An 18,713-nucleotide genomic window follows, 5' to 3' on the forward strand; every position below is an offset into this window, starting at 1 on the left:
TTATTACATCTGGTTTCAATATATTATTTTTAACATAATTTAATCAAATTTCAAAAGTTCCACTAAAAATAATTGAAGAATATTTGTGTATTATGGCATAAGATGCTCTGTAAGTGGCATAAGTAAGAAGCTACTTTACATTTTAGTATATTTATTATCATAAGCTAAATTGCTATAAACATCATCTAATGCAATTCTCTGGAATGGTAACACATTACTGACCTCTAAAAGCCATTCCCTAATGTGTTTTCATTCTCCATTCAACAATATACTCAAATGTATACTAGCAATGATTAAAAACCCATCCGGGAATAAGTGTCTCTCTCACTTAATGTTGAAGGTACATTTACACTGTAGTCCCAGAAGTACCGCAGCATAATCTGGAGATGCCCGAGCTAGTTTTCACATTTCTCAGCATGGAAAATTAACCTGGAGCCCTGACTAGACCATTTTTGATACCCAGGCCAACTCAGTATCTGTATACTAACTACTATAGTACAGTCCCTTCTGCAGCTTCACTGTAGTTTAGTGCAAAGTTTCTGAGTCAAACCAGAGATACAGAAAGCCAGACAAAAGAACGAAAAACGGTACTAAATTCCCTAGACTGGGGAAAACTATTTTGCTGATTGGTGAACTGAGACAAAAGAAAGGTTAAGTGATTTGATCAAAGCCACACAGCCTAGGGACACAGAAATTGTCCAGAGGTAGGACCTGAAGCTCATCGACTGCCACACATGGCCTCCAACTGTGACCCCATACTTTGAACAAAGACACAAGAAATGGTATACCAAATAATTATGATTAACTGTCCCTCATAAAAGGTGTCTTGCATTTGTTTGTGACCTGAAACCTGAGGACTTACGCTGCTTGTGTTGTGAAAGTCCCAAATGTAGTTGGTACCAAGCACTACTGGCACGTGCATAATACAAACAACACGACTGTAATTCAATAAGGCCTCCTCTTCTGGTTCTAAACAAAATAATATTGGAAGTAGTTTTTCCTCAACCATGAGATCAACATACATATAATTCAGAGGCAGACATTTTTTTCCATAGACTTCTCAACTGTTTGAAGATATTTTGAGAACTTCGAAACTGGACCAACCCGAGTTGTGAACTATTCCACCTATTAGACATTTAAAGTGTGATATCACCATGCTGAAATCACAAACACATCTAGTTTTGTAACCCTCATCTTATCTTTAAAGATAATACAAAAAACAACAAGAACCCATCCACTTTTCAGTTTAAGATTCTTTCAGGGACTTGAGCAGAGTGGACAGAATCACAGTGAAATGCTTACTAGGTGAAATAGTATCTCATCTCTGTGCATCTTCAGTAAGAAAGCAGAACAAACAAGGGGTGCAAAACCTCACTTCTCAATCATATTTTCTCTCTATACATAAATTCACAGGAAAAAAAGAAATTTATGGCAGAGTTTATGTAATTTTGAGCAAGTAACTATCACACTGAACCATTTCCTACCATGTCTCTGCATACTCTCCTGCAACAGGATGACAGGTTTCTGTTCCTTCATGAACAGTACACCCAAATTAACTAGTCATGGAAAAAGAGTCTTCAGTTCACAGACTTCATCCAGCTTTAAGCATGAATGGCAAATCCCCTTCATTGTAGGCCAGAAGGAAAATTATGGAATGCTGTACTTACATTTGTGGATGGAAATTTTGACCTTTGGTCAGATACAAACTGCTTCTGCTGCCTTGCAGATCCATCTGTTCTACGACAGCACTGTGCCGACTTGCAAAGCAGCACACCAATTTCCATATGGCACCATTGGAAACCAAATCTATAAGCTCAGACTGCCTAATAATTTTCAGTTTCCACTGACATCTCTTCTTCTAGAACAAATGTGCTACATAGAGGAGACATCTGGCATTAACTTATACATTGTCATTTATTTCCCACTCAGATAGTGTTCTTGCTTTCTTTTTTCGCTGCTGAGATTTTTGTACATTGAGGCAGAATACCATAATGCACCATAGGTACCTGGATAGCAAAGAAGAGTTACAGAGCTTTATAAATCATGTGCACTACTGAAGAACTCTTGCTTTAGTAAAAGGTACAATGAATATTGCAATTTTACAATGTGTAGCCCCATTTCTCAACTGAACATTAATCACCCTTGAAGGATGCAACTAGCCACCAATAGATTAGAAAACTTAACTCATAAATTCCATGCTATGATGGTAGGTGTCTAGTACTTGGATACACGGAACAAAGATTTGTTGGGGGGGGCGGGGAGAGTTGTTTGTTTTTAAATAAAGTGGAGCTAAAAGGTTTCCAGGTTGATAGCATTGTAACAGTGAGTGACTGTTAGATTGTCTAACCCAGGCTTGTCCAACATGTGCCCCGCCAAGGCATTTTTTGTGGCCTGCGGTGCTGCGATGGGAAACAAAAGTAAACACGGTTTACTTTTGTTCCCACCCCTTGTCCCTCCTCCAGCCCCTTAGCAGCTTCCTAATGGCTGCTGAAGGGCTGGGGAAGGGATAAGGTTCCCACACGCACTGCGTCAGCTTGATGTTGCTGACGCGGTGCATGTGGGAAGAGGAATGAACAGGATGAGCCCAGCCGGAGCAGCAGGGGGCTCAGCTGCACTTTCCCTCTACCAGCACCAGTCAGTCCTGAGCGGCACACAGCTCTGCTGGTGCCTCTGCTGGCTGGTGCTGACCCGGGCAGGTCCCCAGTGCAGGTAGGGGGAAAGTGCAGCTGAGCCCCTGCTGCTCCAGCTGGGCTCATCCTGAGGTTCATTTCATGTTTGTAAAATGCTTGAAGAGCCCCACATAGATGCACTGCATAGAAATACAAAATATATTTTGACTTATTTGGTTGGCACCTTGGGCTGAGATTTTCAAAGCCGAGTCAAAAGGCCAACTTCCATTAAAATGAATGGGATTTAGAGAGCTCCAAATCTTTTATGACAACTTTGTAACATGCCTATCTACCCCTTTTTGCGAATCTCAGCCGTAGTTTGGAAGCTCAGCCAAAGAACATAAGAGCTTCTGAACATAAGAGCATAAAAAGTGCCATGCTTGGTCAGCCCCATGGTCCATCTAGCTCAGTATCCTGTCCCAAACAGTGGCAGAGGTGGATGCTATAGAGGGAGAGTTTTGAACTGGTTAGACCCATTTCATTGTCACTTCCTGCAACTTGATTGGTGTCAAAGATCACATGACATCACTTCCTGCTGTGATACCACTTCCTGTGAGGTCTTTAAATATGGCTCGCCAGCCCACTGGGTGATAAAAAGTTTGTAATCCGGCCCCACATTCAAAAAGGTTGGACACCCCTGGTCTAACCCTAGAGCTACAGCTTGTAGGAAAAATTCAATGAGGTCAGGCAATATTACAGCTAGTGCTTCCTCAGTAAACAATTTAGGAATCAAGTGCCAAACCCTTTTCCCAGCAGAGCCCCTAGGAGCTTTGTCATGGGATTTTATCACATTCAGGATTTGGCCCGTTATAAGTAACAAACATAATGGTCAGAAGCATACTCCACTACTAGGTGCCCTTACCTGGAGTACCCAGAAATTAAAACATATGTATCTAGAGTGAAACTATAGACCGGTCCTCAACATTAGAGGCCACTTTCAAAAACCATGGGCCAAGGAATTCAAGTGGTTCAACACTTCACCCAACAAGATCCACAAAAAGAACATAGATGCGGCAACATTCATCGTTACGACAACTGGTTTTTAGGTGTTTCCCACTTTACGGAACCTGCAGCTCTGAGTCAGCACTAGCAAGGGTTCCGGTTCTGGAACTCAGTCTGGCTGGACTTGCATATTCAAACCCACGAGGATTAAATTCATCCAGCTCCACAGGCCACATGAGGAGCTAGGGACCAGTCTGGGGGCCCAGTCCAGCCTGTGGCTTGGCCTTGTGCTCCTTATCTGGCCCATGAATCGCATGTGCACGGTTGGGCTTGTGTAGGTGCCACACTGAGCGTGCACCCAGGACCAGCTCCACATGGTGGCCACTGCATGCTGCATGTGGTGCATGGGGCCAGTCTGAGACTCATAAGCAGCACCACAGACTGCATCATAGGGCTTCCTGGGCCATATTTTGACACCTAGCACAATTCCAATTTGTTCAAAATCTAAATGTTTTCTTCTCTCCTGGCTGAATTAGGAGGTTCTGAAAATGGCTGTAAAATACACGCAGCATGGGCAACAAAGCAAAAGCAAACATTTTCAAGGCATTCATTTTTCTATCAAGTAACTCCGCTCTAGTTATAAGCAGATTAACACACAGGCCAGCTGGGCCCAGGTCCAGGGGCCCCAGACAAATGAGGGTATGGGGAGAAGGGGAGGCATTTTCCCATTCTCTCTTTCCTCAGTTTCATCCAAAGCTTTCTTGGATGTTTCCACTAATTCCTCACTAATGGCCTCTAGATCATGCTGCTGAGCCTACAATGGTTGCTCCCTAAGTCAACAAAGCTAATTATTATTCTCAAGTATTTAGCCTTAAAAAAAAAAAAAAAATCAAAAGTAATCCCTCATTCCCATTGGCAAGCAGGTAGAGTCAGGAAGAATAAGGGAACCCCACAATCACAGTTTCTCAGGCTGCTCACACTCTTGTCCATGTCTGGAAGGCATTGCTTACACAAGAAACAGCAAATCAAATTGTTAGGAACCAAAGAAGCAAAGCACTTAGTGGACTCACCATCTCCATCAGCAGCAAATGGACACAGCAACCACTGGTTCCTTCTTTCCACCTCAAGAATCTGAATGAGCCGCTGTTTGCAGCCCTGCCGTCTTATCTTCCTGGGCACCTGCGCAGGGAAAGGTGGGGCTGAGTTAACTCATTATTTGCCAGTGACCACAAACAGGCTCCTGAAGCCATCCAGATGCAAACACTAACTGCCCTCCTTGCCCCATATTGGAAATCCTCACAGTATTGAAAACATTTCACAATTTTCAAAACATGGTCTCCCATTCTTCCTGAACAAATGCATTCCTGTTCTACTCAGTTACCCAGCTCCATTTACCATTCTACATCTATTCTCCAACTCTCCTGCTTTTGGCATGGTCACCTTTCTAAACACCTCCTCTCAGAAGCTTTCTTTTCCCAGAATGTTTTATAGGGTAGCAAGCTGGTTTGAGAGATAAGCAATCTTATTCTCCAAGCACAAAAACAAGCCAATGCTACATGCACGTGTTTTCTTTCTAAACATCTGCCTAGAGAGAAATCACTAAAACCTGCATTGCTCACAGTTTACAGGAATCTGCTCCGCTGCCTTGCACTTTGTGTATTCATGTATATCCCTACAAAGTGAGCACAAGGTTGAAAATGTCATCACCGTGCAAATGACAGGAGATTTGTAACATCATATCACTTGTACCTGACGGCACAAAAGTACAGTATAGATAGCAGCTGCTGAAACTGTGAGCCACATTCAGTGCAAAGCTGAGGGGTAAGGTCAAGCCACCTTCTATCTCAATACGAGATACTTGTAGTAGCTGTAAACCTACTTTTGTTTCTTTATTCTATGCGATGAGAGTAATATTCAAAAGAATCATTTTCTACCGTCAACATTCAGTGATACTCAGACCACAGCTTCTGAGCCACAAGTGACTCTTCAACTTATCACTTGCAGCTCTTCACAGAAAATGTTATCAAAGTAATTTTTATTGCTGCATAAAATGGGTAGGGCTTTCCTGCAATCATGAATAATGCAGCCCATACAACTATACTAATTTGTTTTCACCTGGATTCACCGAGGGAGGGAAGGGGTATATGTTGAATATGTACACAATTCCCGGAGGGGACTCTTTGATCAGCCGTGACTGCTCATGTGTCTTCTAAGACAGGACAGAGTATCACACACACACACACACACACACACACACAGATTCAATGAGTATATGCATACATTATACATATAGTAACACTAATTAAATATATATATTGATTCCCATTGATTCGAGGGGTATATGCATGTGTGTGCGCACATAAACACACACACACAGACTCCAGGTCTATTTTTATATATATAAAATGCACACAGTTATCCATTGAATCAATGGGAGTTTTTCCATTGAATCTAATGACCTACAAATCAAGTCCTTGATTAATATTAAGTGATATATCTTGACTACATGGAAAAGCTGCACAGGAATAAAAAACAAGAAAAAAATACATTTAAAATCTATAGTGTAGGAGCTTCTGCATTGTGCTGTCTTATATCTCCAAATCATAATGAAGTAAAGAAACAATACTTCCATTTCTTTTAAATAGGTTTCCCTTAAAAATTAACATTCCTCTGTCATGTCTTAAGTTCTAGCCTACTGGATTTTTTCTATGTACTTCATTTTGGGGGTTTTATTATTATGTAATCAAACTCTCCAGAATAACAAGGCTGTGCAGTCTAGCCATTTTTCAGATGAGTTTTCATTGATCTTCAGTCAGCTTTTGTTTATTCAATACCTGGTATTCTGGACTGTTGTAAGGAACAGTGTGGTCTGAAAGTAGCAAGTAGATTTGTTTGTAGAGTTGTCATAATGGAAAAGTCAAAGGGTCCCAAAGCACGGAAATATTTTCAGGGAGAAGAAGCAATTGGTTAGGCTATCTCCAGACATCTCTGCTAGAGGACAGGATAGAATGGTTACTTTCCAAATTAATTCTTGGCTCCCATCTTTCATCTGCAGGCTATTTCCATTTAGCAGGATGTGAAACACCATAGCTAATATTTTTTTAAGTAACAAAAGAATGTTAAAACTACCGATATTCTTTAGCTTCATGTCAACATGAGACATTTTTCAAGTCTCAAAAGGAATTCCCATGCTATTGACATTGGACATACAACAAGTAATGATGCACTGGGCTCCTCAACTGCTATAGGGTGTCTAAGCATGCATGGAAGCCAGAAATAAAAAGAGTTTAGAGTGCAAGTTCTTTGGGACAAAGCCAATCCTTCTGTCTCATTTCCACCTAGCACCTAGTACTGGGGTTCCCAAACCTACCTCAGTGCAAATAAATAATGATGATGATGATGATGATGATGCCTACATTAAAAACCTATGCAAAACCTTTCAGTGGAATTTGGGTCCTTTTTCATTGCCTCACATATTCTAAAGAAATCCTATTTTTCCTCTCCTTTGTTATATTAAAAATATAAAGGATACCTAGTCTTCCCTCTCTTGATGTTCTTGAAGGATTTCTTGAGTGTCTTACAATATACCACTGGTATTTTGTGTACCTTAATTGAAGGGGAGGAGGAGTTCAATATTTACCAAAGTTGCTGTTTATCCACCCCAATCATTAGTCACTGAAGCTTTGAACAGCCTGAATTAGTGTCTCTCCCTCTCTCATTTGCTGAGCTTTCAGTATTTTGATTTGTGTAATGACATTATTTTATTAGTTCTAGTCAGCATAAAGCCTTTCATGGCTGGATAGGCCTTAAATTTCTAACACAAAAATATGGTGGTGCAGGGGAGGAACCTTGAAAATCAACTCTCAGGCTACTTTTATATGCCATGAAAAGGCATAAAGGGATGAAAAGCCAGGTTTTCCTTTGCAGGTCACACTTTAAATACATGAAATCCTGCCACAATGAATGCTCCCATTCAAAGCAATAGGGAAGGGGAACATACTGTAAGATACTTCTTAATGTTCTTAAAACGATTATCTGCATTGTATATGTACATTACTCTGGTGTGTGCAGAATAACCTCCTTTGAAAATGATCCCAGAAAATCTAATCACAGGCAAATGGTTGTTAAAAATAAAGTCCATGGTTAAAATACAAGTCCTTCTGTACAGAGAGTTACAGCGCCACCTAATAGCTAATGTTAAAGAGACAAATATTGGAAGAGAAGCTAAGTCTCATGTTTCAGTGGTTAAGCCAACCTCTAAATGCTAGGGATTAGCATGGAAGGGCTCATCATCCCACATCTGCCGGCAGAAAAGTTTCTTACATTTAGTCATTGTCAGGGAAAGGGTCCTAGGAGTAGAATAAATTTGTGGCTGGTTTAGTATGGCAGATCCTTTGCTCCTTTATGGACTGATTTCTGTAGGAATCCCCAGCCACATCCCAAACTTCAGAGCCATGAAAGTCATGCCAAGTGGCTGCTCACAGTAAGCAGTTTGTAGATTTAGTGTTGTATGGCTTGAAAACCAGCTGGCTAAAACCAACCCCTGGCAAGACTTAGCTGAGGCAGATAAGAAGAGGGAAGCTTTGCTCTATCCCCCACTATTTTGATCCCCACCTACCTTCAGATTATAATTTGGGAAATTATTTCTTTGGGAACCCTCAATAGCTATGGTAACTAGTAATGCTATTTCCATCTATTCCTCACCAAAAAATTGTACGTGTCTCCTATTAGGTACAGACCTGATAACTTGCAGGGTTGATGGCATCACATTGGGCCAAACCTTCAGCCCAATACAGCTGTGCTTTATGCTACTCCAGTCAAGCAATAAAAAACAACTACCCTGAGCACACAATTGGGAGGTTAATTTTCCAAACATGGTACAATGTGCCCACAACATAGCCAAGAAGCCAAGATGAATTCTCTAAGAAATAAAGCACAGTCTGTGGGGAGTCTCACAGTGGGCTTTTCCACAATGCACAGGTTTCTATGTTGCATGTTTTTAGTGGCTATACAGTGCTTGACAGTCTATAAAATCAAATTCTACATTGAAAAGAAGATTGCATACTCTTTGTAAAAATACCAGGTATAAAACTGGAATGCATCCTTCCTACAAAATACTGAATGTAAGACATCTGAGTGCCTAGGAAAACATACATTCACTCTTTTCCCTGTGTATAAACCTTGTGCACTTTTGTGAATTGGTCTCAGACAAAAGGATGCTGTGTACTTGCACAGCACAGGACCTACCAGAAAGGAACGCAGTGGAACAGATACAAAGCCTAGCTTTTTAAACAACGCTCCATCACCAATTCTCTGCATCTCCTCCGCAGAATGGATCTGCGTTCTCCGCGGGAGCGCATGCTATGTAATATGGCTCCAAGTTGTTGAGGTCATAAACACTTGACTGAATTTGTTGTTTTCACAGGTATAGTTAGAAAACCTGGCCAGTAGAAACGGTGCATGTTTGAAAGTAAACTCCATTGTTACTCCACTATAGAATCATTGGCATCAAAACATCTTAAACAATGCCATTTGGAAACTATATCCCCATGCTATATTACACATATACTTCCATTATAATTTGATCATATAAATTCTTTAAACACACAGAATAGGTTGCCAATTCATTTTCTCAATTCTTTTAAAAAGACAAAAAAATAATGTTACCAATAGCTCCAACAGATCCTTCTCTCTAATTTCCACTGGAACATCTATACCTTGTTTAAAGAATTAATAAAGTTATCAGAACATCCTGCCTGCTGCGCCTACCCTGATTGGTTCTCTTTTTCTATATGAAAAGTTTTCATAAAGAAGCAACCTTAAAATAGGTTCTTAGAGTAGAAACTTCTGGGCAAGGGTTGACAGTTCTGTAGCTGACTGTAGATTTTTCTGATTTCTCCTTTTCCTGATTGTAGAAAATCATAGTAGCGCTAATAACCCTGAACACACACTAGTAAAAAGGGAGGAGTCATGTTCTTACATGGAAAATGTTTTGATGCGGCCTTCAAAAACCAGAACTCACTACCTGTGAAGCACACTCTACCCGTGTCCTCCTCATGAATTCCATCTACTGTAACTGGTATAATTTCTCTTGGCAGTGGCATGAGATATTTTCACATTATTATGTTCCAGAACTGGTACTTTATTGTCACTGAACTTTATTCAGCAACCATATCAAGAGCAGATGTGTTTCCTCATCTTCAAAGTTTCTACCCTTTATTGTCATATGGTGGTCATCTAAAAAATGAAGTTTTTCATATGGTTATCTATTGAACATACATCTATCTTGAAATCTTAGAGTCCTATCTTCCCTTTCCTTTATGTGTTTATGGAATCTGCTGCAGAGCCAGAGGGGTAGGTTTTACAAGAGGTGCTGTGTATAATTGTTTATGGTGGAGAGTTTACTGACTCATTGTGTTAAAAAGAATAAATCTACCTCTCTCTTCTGAAGTATACTAGATTCAGCATTCTGAAATCCTAGACAAGGTCAGTAGAAATGAAAGACCATTTAAAACAACAAAACTCTCAGCTGAGGTTGTCCTCTATAAAAGATTTTCACTGGTGTCCAATATAAGGGTAAAGGGCTTCCAGCAAGTTAATATCCATCTAAGACACAATTATCCTATAGGGCTTTTACTGAGCAAGTCTTGCATGTCCCTTTCTTGACATAAATTACTGTGACTTCTCTCAATAGGAAAAGAATTATCCAGACTCTCTCACGCCCACACTATTAGGAGCTCAGGACCTTCAGCTCATGCCACTGGCATTCAACAGGAATCAGGCAGCAGAATATCTGGCAGGAACATGTTTTATAACTAGAGATGTATGAACCACATGCATTTGGGATTGCACGAGTTTTACCAAACCTTGACTGCTGTCTGGATCCTAGCATGGCTTTTCATTTCAAATTTGTCTGTAAAACATCAGCTTACCATACACAGGAAATCAGTTCATTTGCTAAGATTAGATATTGTACTCAATTTCATGATGGTGCCTACGGGTTTGGAATAATGTCTCTTGAATCTTCTCTTTTTGCATTTATCCAAAAAAGATTCATGTGAACCTTGCCATGTTTGCTAACCATTCCATCCCTAAATTATTTTTCAAAGTAATACACAAGGTAATACATAAGTATTGGTGGTATGCTTGTGCGACTGGTCTGGACAAGAATGAAGCACATTGGTCACCAGAGAAACCATGTCAAGTTCTTCATAAAGCTCAGCAATAAAAGAATGTGTTAGGAACTTCCCAGTAAAACAGAAAAATCTAGTGTTTTGTGTGTTCTGACATAGAAACGAATACATACATACATACATACATACATACATACATGTATGTGTTCTGGAAACAGCATCCATCTATTTCATTTCTTAAAATAATTTATTTCACAAATTGTGTGCCAACTCTTTTTTTTTAGTGTGCATCTGATTTTCCAGATTTCTCCATTTGCTTTAACAGTAGTCACATTTATTACAGAAGTGCACATGACAATACAATATTGTTCATCTTGTACTCCTGATAATTCCATAATAGAAATCAGCTGCTATGATTTCCTGGTACAAAGCACAGTTTGGTCTGGATCAAAACCAAGTTAAATACCTTCTGCTTCCAGTTAGAGGTTAGAGATCTCTGGCACAAGATGTTAAACTTGATTAGTAGATTGTTTTGCTGCACTTTTAACTCTTCTCAATAGGCTAAATAGCCTTGAAAAATTCAAGATGCTGTCTAAAAACTTAGTTAACTCTAATAAAAGATCAAACTCTTGGCAATAGAATTTTAATAGCTCAGCTGAGATTTCATTTAAGGGTCCAATCCTGGAAGCCCCTAACTCCCACAGAAGTCATGATAAATGCAACAGATATCAACTGGGTATTCTTCGTGCAGAGATGTTGCTTTACCCAGGTCAAAGTAGAAGGACAAAACTATAGGAAATAATTAAAATTGGGAAACTGAACATTTTTTCTTGCCATTTAGACATTTTACATTTATACCTCTATCCCCTCTGACACAGTAGGGATTTTCAAGATAAAACCCATGTTTCAGTGTAAAGCTTTTTTAATATGCTCTAGAAGATTAGTACTGCATAACAGATTTTCCCATTCCACTCAGTCTCTGTGCAATGTATTATAAACAAATACAACAACACCTGCCATTCAAAATAAACATTGAATTTAAGGCTCTTGAGGCATTTTAGAAATATTATTATTTTAAGCCAGATTCTCCAAAGTGCTCAGCACCCAACAGCAACCACTGAGAACTAGATACTGAACAGTTTTGAAATTTTCATCATATTACTTAGGTATCTACCAAGGACCTGAGCCTATTTGCAAACCTTCTTCCTTTGCTACTTTGAAGTAGGTAAAAGTGTCATCATCACCATGCAACAGATAGGAAAATAAGGTCAAATGGATAGTGTTGCTTGAGATGGCACAGAGGCTAGGGACAGACGTTACACATAAACTCATTTAAGTAATCAGAAACTGATTTAAACTTGTAACAGAACAGGAGCCCAGTGCACATAAATCCACTCCAAAATGGCTGAAACTGGTTTAAGATAAAACTGAGTGAAGGTAGTATCAGATTTAACTGATTTGGGTCAAACTGGTTTATGGAATTTAGGTCACCGATCCCTTTCTGTTTCAAGTTAAATCACAGTCCTCCAGCATCCCAGAATGCTTTGCAGCCCTGGACAGGGCTGTGCTGTCTGCTCTAGAGAGCAGGGTTGGCCCCACCCCTCCGCTCCTAGCTGAAGCAGTGACAGCTGGCTGACAAGGCAGGGTGGGGGACAAACCTGGCTGGGGATGCAGCCCAGTCTATTGGGGTGGGTGGGGGGAGGGACTGCCACCCCCCAGCAAACCTCAGATAGAGTCCCTGGCTTCTGGTTGAGCCAGTGCAGGTACGTGACTGCATTTCCAGAATCAAAGGTAAATGTCTGTTCAGTTCTATTTCAGTTTAATCTCTGCAGCTTAAACTAACCTGCAAAGACTGAATCAATTCAGTCTCAGGGTTTTTGACCATTTGTAATTAGCCAGGAACTCTATGGTAAAGCTTGAAACAGAGACTTGATAACAAGCCTCTCCCTCTTTCTTAGCCAGCCTCTCTATTTGTCACTTTCTATTCATGGCTGCCAATATTGTCTTTGTGACAAATAAATCTGTTCCATTAGTTGTGTGTGTGGATGTAGCATGTATTTGACTTGAATCTCCCACATTTTCAGGAATGTACTAAGGACTCCTAAAATAGAAAATAAGTTGCTATTGTTTGAAAGCATTATCTATCTTTTAATCTAGAAGACTTTTGGTTTTCATAAGATTTTAGGTCCCCCTTGATTGCTTTAAGAACCATATTGTTTTATCTTTTTTAAACCTTTATGTTTCTGTTCTGTATCAAAGGAAGCTGAAAGCCAGGGATTTGTAGTAAAAGATTTTTGTTCTTGTACATCAGTATAGCCACAGGTTTCAACTACAGTCCTGCTGCTTTTATTTTTCACATTTGATTAAGAAATAAATATGATATGCTATCTTTTAGTATAGGCAAAAATCTTTTGAAATTTGGACACATGCTGATGGCAAAGGAAATGAAAGTACTGTAAGTTTACTGTAAGCATGCCTGATTTCTGCATCTAACATAAGAAAGATGGTTCACAAATGTGAAGAAGAACAGAATTTGACCCTACAGACCAAACACTCTCTGCACAGGTTTCTATTTCAATGATTTCATAAAACTGTATCCAAAACTCTTCATGGCCTCATATTTTATACTATCCTGTACAGCAACCTACATTTTGTACTTGATTGATATAGGTGGACTAGACAAATGCAATCAGTTATCTTCTGCGTATCAAGTTCTGGTTTTAACATTATGTCACCTTACATAGTTTTGTAAACGTCCCAATTTCAGTGGCATATACATATATAGATTCATATGTATAGCTTTCTCAATATGCCACAAACAAACAAACAATTTCATCTTCTTTAGCTATCTAAGCATAATGTAATAGCTGTATACATGTGTATTTTCCTTCCTTGTCAGTGAGTACAGCTATCTGTATATAAACCACATACATTTCTGTCTGTCAGTGTCACTCAAAAATGTCCTTTACTGTGGCTTAAAAACCACTATCTAATGAACCCTGCTGTCATTCCATAATGAGATTTCACTATTTAAGGAACTATGTCTTTTGACATGGCATGTTCCAATCTAAATCTGGGATTGCTAGTTTCAAGAGAAGCATTTACAACAAACAAGATAATTTCTCAATAAAACGTAACTTGGGTGATCCAACAAATTCTCTCTCATTCTGTCTGCCAGAAAATACTTCACTTAAAAATAACGGGGGTGGGGGGAGCTCGCTGAAGGAACTACTACTTTTAAGCAACCCCAAACTACTAGTTGAAAGGGGAAGAGACGGCTCAAATTGCCAATACCTTGCATTTGTATAGTATTTGCCCCTGTGTAAATGTACATAAAATTGCCAAATCAAAATGAAAGTATTGTACTGTCCAAAGAGGAATATCACTTCCCAAGGTGCAAGGCAATGGAGGCTCAGAGAAGCTGGTAGGACCATCACCTTTGTTTTCATGTCTGGCCTGGCCAACAAATGACTGATCAAGATAGGCTGGTCTCAGCCACATGAGAGAATTTATGCAGGCTACATACCCAACCAGTTTCCAAAGGACTCTGCAACTTTTTATATTAATTCAGAATGTCTAAGTTGCATTCCTAACTCTTCTAATAAGGCAAATATTGCACATTAAAATTACAGGATAGATTTTCTCCTGAGATTCTACTGAAATGTATCATCAGCTTACCAAAAACAAAAAAGAAAGAAGAAAAGAAGGGAAATGCACCTTGAACAACCTTTTTGATTCTCATTATTGCTTCCTCCAGAAACTTCCCACTTTTTTATAATTTAACTTTAGCTGATTCCACCTGAATTTTGCCTACCCCTCTCTGATGTTCCAGCTGTTTTCCCTTCACACCATGAACCGTTTACAATCCTTGAACTGCAGTCACATAAGATCAGGTTGCTTTGCTCCATGGTGGCAAATAAAGGCTGAAATTGGCCCAACTAACGTATGTGACAAAGGAGATTTATATTGTAATAGTTTTCTAGAACATGCAAGTTATTCATCTCCAAAGCATGAACATTTTCCAAAGAGGCTTCTTAAAATGAGAAATAAATGGGATTTTACCATCACCTTTCCTAGGTGCAGTCATAATTTCTGTTCACCCTCTTCTGTGTCTAAACTATTATAGCATCTGTACTGTACCCATCACCATGGCAGCTGAACACTTCTTGTTTTGTCCTGAGTCTGTTGGTTGATTGGTAATGATGCTCAGTCATTTATCTGACAGGAAAATGACTAGGACAATTGCCAAGAAATATTCTAAAATAACTCCTTCACTTTCTTAATAGACAAGTAAGGTCTTTACACCCAGCCTTATCTGCATGGAGCCACATTAATTACAAGAGGGCTTTAAAAGGATCCACCCACATGGAACAAGATATACAATGGAAGTGCAAGTAAATTGGGGAGAGGAGGGAGGGGCCTGCGAATCATAAAATCAAAAATGCTTAAAAAAATGAAAGTATGAATATGTAGTTGGGAAGTGTCTTATTAAAAGTGCATAACATAACGAAATGTTACACAATACCTTCTTACTATTTCTTGAGTCCATATGACATTTTATTATTGTGCTGAAAGCTTATAGGTTTATTTAGCTATGCAGGCATATAAACAGACTTTCTGGTATAACATCTAGACAGTGCAGGAAATTGTAGTGCAGTAGTTGGAGAGACATTTAAGGTATTTTTCTCTCTCAAAAACTACAAAAGTACTCTGGTTTATGACACTAAAACTCGGATTATCTGTAAGTCATATTACTTTACTATGTGTAAGTTATTTCCAGTCTGAACCTTTAAGTAAGAGAAGAGTATAAATTTTAAAAAGCTACCAGAAGCTCTATCTTAACACTTCACCACATCATTTGTTATGCTTGGCTGGACCTCTGAGTTAAAATAAATTATCATGTAAAGTTTGGAGGTGTACTTTCCTAGTGGATTAAAATTCATGCGTCTTTTCAGAGAGTGATTGCTTCAGGCTTTTTTAAAGATAGGTTTAAAAAAGAGAAGCAGTTTTTTGTCTTTTATTTGGTGCTTTTTTAGCTGGACAAATATAAGCTACAGTTTGCTCCAAGGGAAACAAGAAGAGCACATTAAAAACCATGCCACTTGTATGAAGAAAACAGCCTCTGAAGTAGACATTACTAAATTTCTTGGACAAATTTATTACCATTACAAGGATATTTTTTATATTCATATTAGGGTTTATATACATATTAGGTTCCTGAAAAAGTTAAGCACCTCAAGAAAAAATTATTTTTTTACTTTGGATTTGAAAACCATTTTGCTAAATATTTGATACAGCTATGAGGGTTTAAATGAATTGTACAGGCCTTATACTCACTCATTGTATTGGTAAAAAATTGTTTAAAACAAGGGTGTCAATCTTACTCAGCTCTCTGGGCTGGGTTAGTGGTGGAGGGCCAGATTGGGCCTGTCGACCCCCACCATCAAGACGCCAGTGCTGCCCCTGGGTCTGAGCAGACTCATGCAGGGCACCCCACAGGGCCAGTCCATGAGCTGGATTAGGCCCATGGGCCCCCTCTCTTCTCCCTCCCCTTCCCAGATTGCAGAGTGGCCACATCGGGCACTGTGTGGCGCAGTCCAGCTACGGGCATGTAGCACAGACACCAGAGCAGGGACAGTGCCACACATGCTGCCTGCACTACCCAGACTGCACCATACCTGGTGCCCACTCCAGCCAGTCCAGGACCCATGTTGCATGTGGCGCTCATAGTTTTTGGACTCATCTCTTCAGTTTGGTTGGGGTGTGATTTCTTCCACAACATAGTAAGTGCAGTTATAGCAACTTGAAGGGAACTTACACCATGTATGCTTTACTCCTCTACATAAGCTATATTCAAATACCACCTTTATATCAATAGAACAATGTCCATGGTAGTGTACATTACTGGTGCAATAGAAGCAGTGCACATTTTTATGCATAAAAAAGGCCAGAGCTAACAGATTTGATTTCATTTTACACACAGTGCACAGATGTGTAAATCATAACACACCACATAAGGCCCAGAGTAGAAAACCAGATTCAGGTACCCCAGGTTTAAACCACCTTAGAGCTATCTCATCAAACCCTATCCTGCTATGAGCACTACAAGTACTATACGCTACTTCCAAAGGTACGTAGAAAAATAACAGCTTGTGTTATTTCTTCTGAGCAACAAAGGTCCAAATTTAGTATACTGAATTACTTTAAAGCACTTTACCAAATCAGATTCAAAACACTTTATTTCCCGGTAATCAGTAGCTTTCATTTTATCCCATCAGGAAAAACATGGGTTTTTTTCAGTCGTCAAAAATAATAATAACTATTGCTGTTAATTTGGAAACCACAGTAATAGAAAGCAACAGAGACTGGGGCCCTCTCTGCTAGGCACTGTGCAGAAATGGATGGAGAGACCATGCCTGATCTTAAGAGCTCGAAAACTTCCAGGGTGAAGTGTCTCACACAGGACAGGCCAGAGGTAGGAAGGCAGACACCAGAGATGGAAAGGAAGGAAAGGGATGTTATGGAAACATGGACATCCCATAACTGCCTGATGTGTCTGAGAGGAGAGGGCTGCATATTCACATTTATTGAATATTTACACACATGTTAGGGAAGTCTTTCAGTGTGAGAACACTTAGTAGTTCACCTATTAAACCATCATTTCATACTCTAGGTGCAAACAAAAAGCTGGTATAAAGGGATTTGAATCTCTCGTAAGTACTACACTAAATGCATCGTCTCAAAATAAAGCTGAAACACACCCCTGTAGTCACAACGTTTCCAGTCCTGGGAGAAATAGCTGCTTTCAACTGAATCACCTGAAGGACAATTATAAAAAGGGAGACCATTTTTCCTGGTCAAGATGCCTGACCCTTTCATAGCTCAGCTGTCAATATCACACCAACCAAGTATATGATTAACCCAAGGCCAGTTCTTGATCTACTCGGAAATCTCCATAGTACTCCAAGCACCTATAAGGATTAAGGGTGACCTTTTACTGTTTGCCTAATAATAATTTATAGATGTGTAAACATTTACAACAACAATTACAGGTCTAGTCTAATGAAATTCTTGATGCCCCAGTCATGAAAGACATGAGTGCGCATCATAAATTTGGAATCAATTCTTTATGCAGGGATGTGCAAATAAGTTCAGAACAAATACAAAAGCCTCTGAAAATGAGAGATTCAAAGGTAAATGAGGCTTTTGGATAACAGTACAGCAATTTAATGTTCTGATTTTATAAATGTTGAATACCAGAGCAAGGGGAGACTTTCCTCCCGACTAACCTATTATCCCAGGAGTAATGAAAGAGACCTGAGTGAAATAAAAATCAGCCTGATATCTTTCAAAAGCCTAATGCTCTTTTCTTGGTATCAGGAAAAAAAAAACTTGTTGCTGTCCTGGGAAAAGCTCGCTGCATATGGCCTTATTCTACCAAGGTTCACACAGGATGAAATATTGGTGGCAATAAGAATAAACTAAAGACCCAATGAGGCAAAAATCGTGTTTGTGTAAATGAATTTAACAAGGCACAGATGAACTGGCTCTGTCCACTGCTTTACACTGTGGGCATCATTATTTAGGACCTGCTCCACTCATAGGCAGACACAGAAATTCAAAAAGGGGGACATGGGAGATGCCACTGGCATTTCAAGGGTGGTTGCACCCAGTGGACAGACTACTCTATAGCAGCAGCTGCTGGGGCCTTTTTTTGTTTTCTTTTTTTTTTTTTTGTAAGCTTGGTTAGGGTTTTAGGTTTTTTGCATCTTGTGCTGGTTTGTTGGTCTCTGGTTTTGAGCTGCAGAAATGCAAAGGATCAGATCTTTTTCTGCCAAACTCACTTGTCTAGTGGGTGGAGACAGCTGTTGATTTCCAACAGGTTTAAGCCTTTGCTTTTAGATTCTGAATATTTTGCCAAAGTGCTGTCAGAATGCAGTACCAAAGTACTGTCATGAAGCAGCAGAAG

General features: G+C 39.5%; 1 long non-coding RNA gene across 1 annotated transcript in view; it reads right to left on the reverse strand.

Annotated features, from left to right (window-relative positions):
- Nucleotides 1-4,682: 4,682 nt before the first annotated feature.
- Nucleotides 4,683-18,713, reverse strand: part of LOC109289494 — a 107,217-nt gene continuing 93,186 nt past the window's right edge. The window contains exons 2-3 of the long non-coding RNA XR_002095388.1: nucleotides 6,446-6,599; nucleotides 4,683-4,790 (exon numbers count right to left, since the gene is read on the reverse strand). This is a non-coding gene — a long non-coding RNA (uncharacterized LOC109289494). The remainder of the gene's footprint in view (nucleotides 4,791-6,445; nucleotides 6,600-18,713) is intronic.

This window comes from Gavialis gangeticus, unplaced genomic scaffold, assembly GCF_001723915.1.
Source record: "Gavialis gangeticus isolate Ggan-Ray unplaced genomic scaffold, GavGan_comp1, whole genome shotgun sequence".
Taxonomy (NCBI): Eukaryota; Metazoa; Chordata; order Crocodylia; family Gavialidae; genus Gavialis; species Gavialis gangeticus.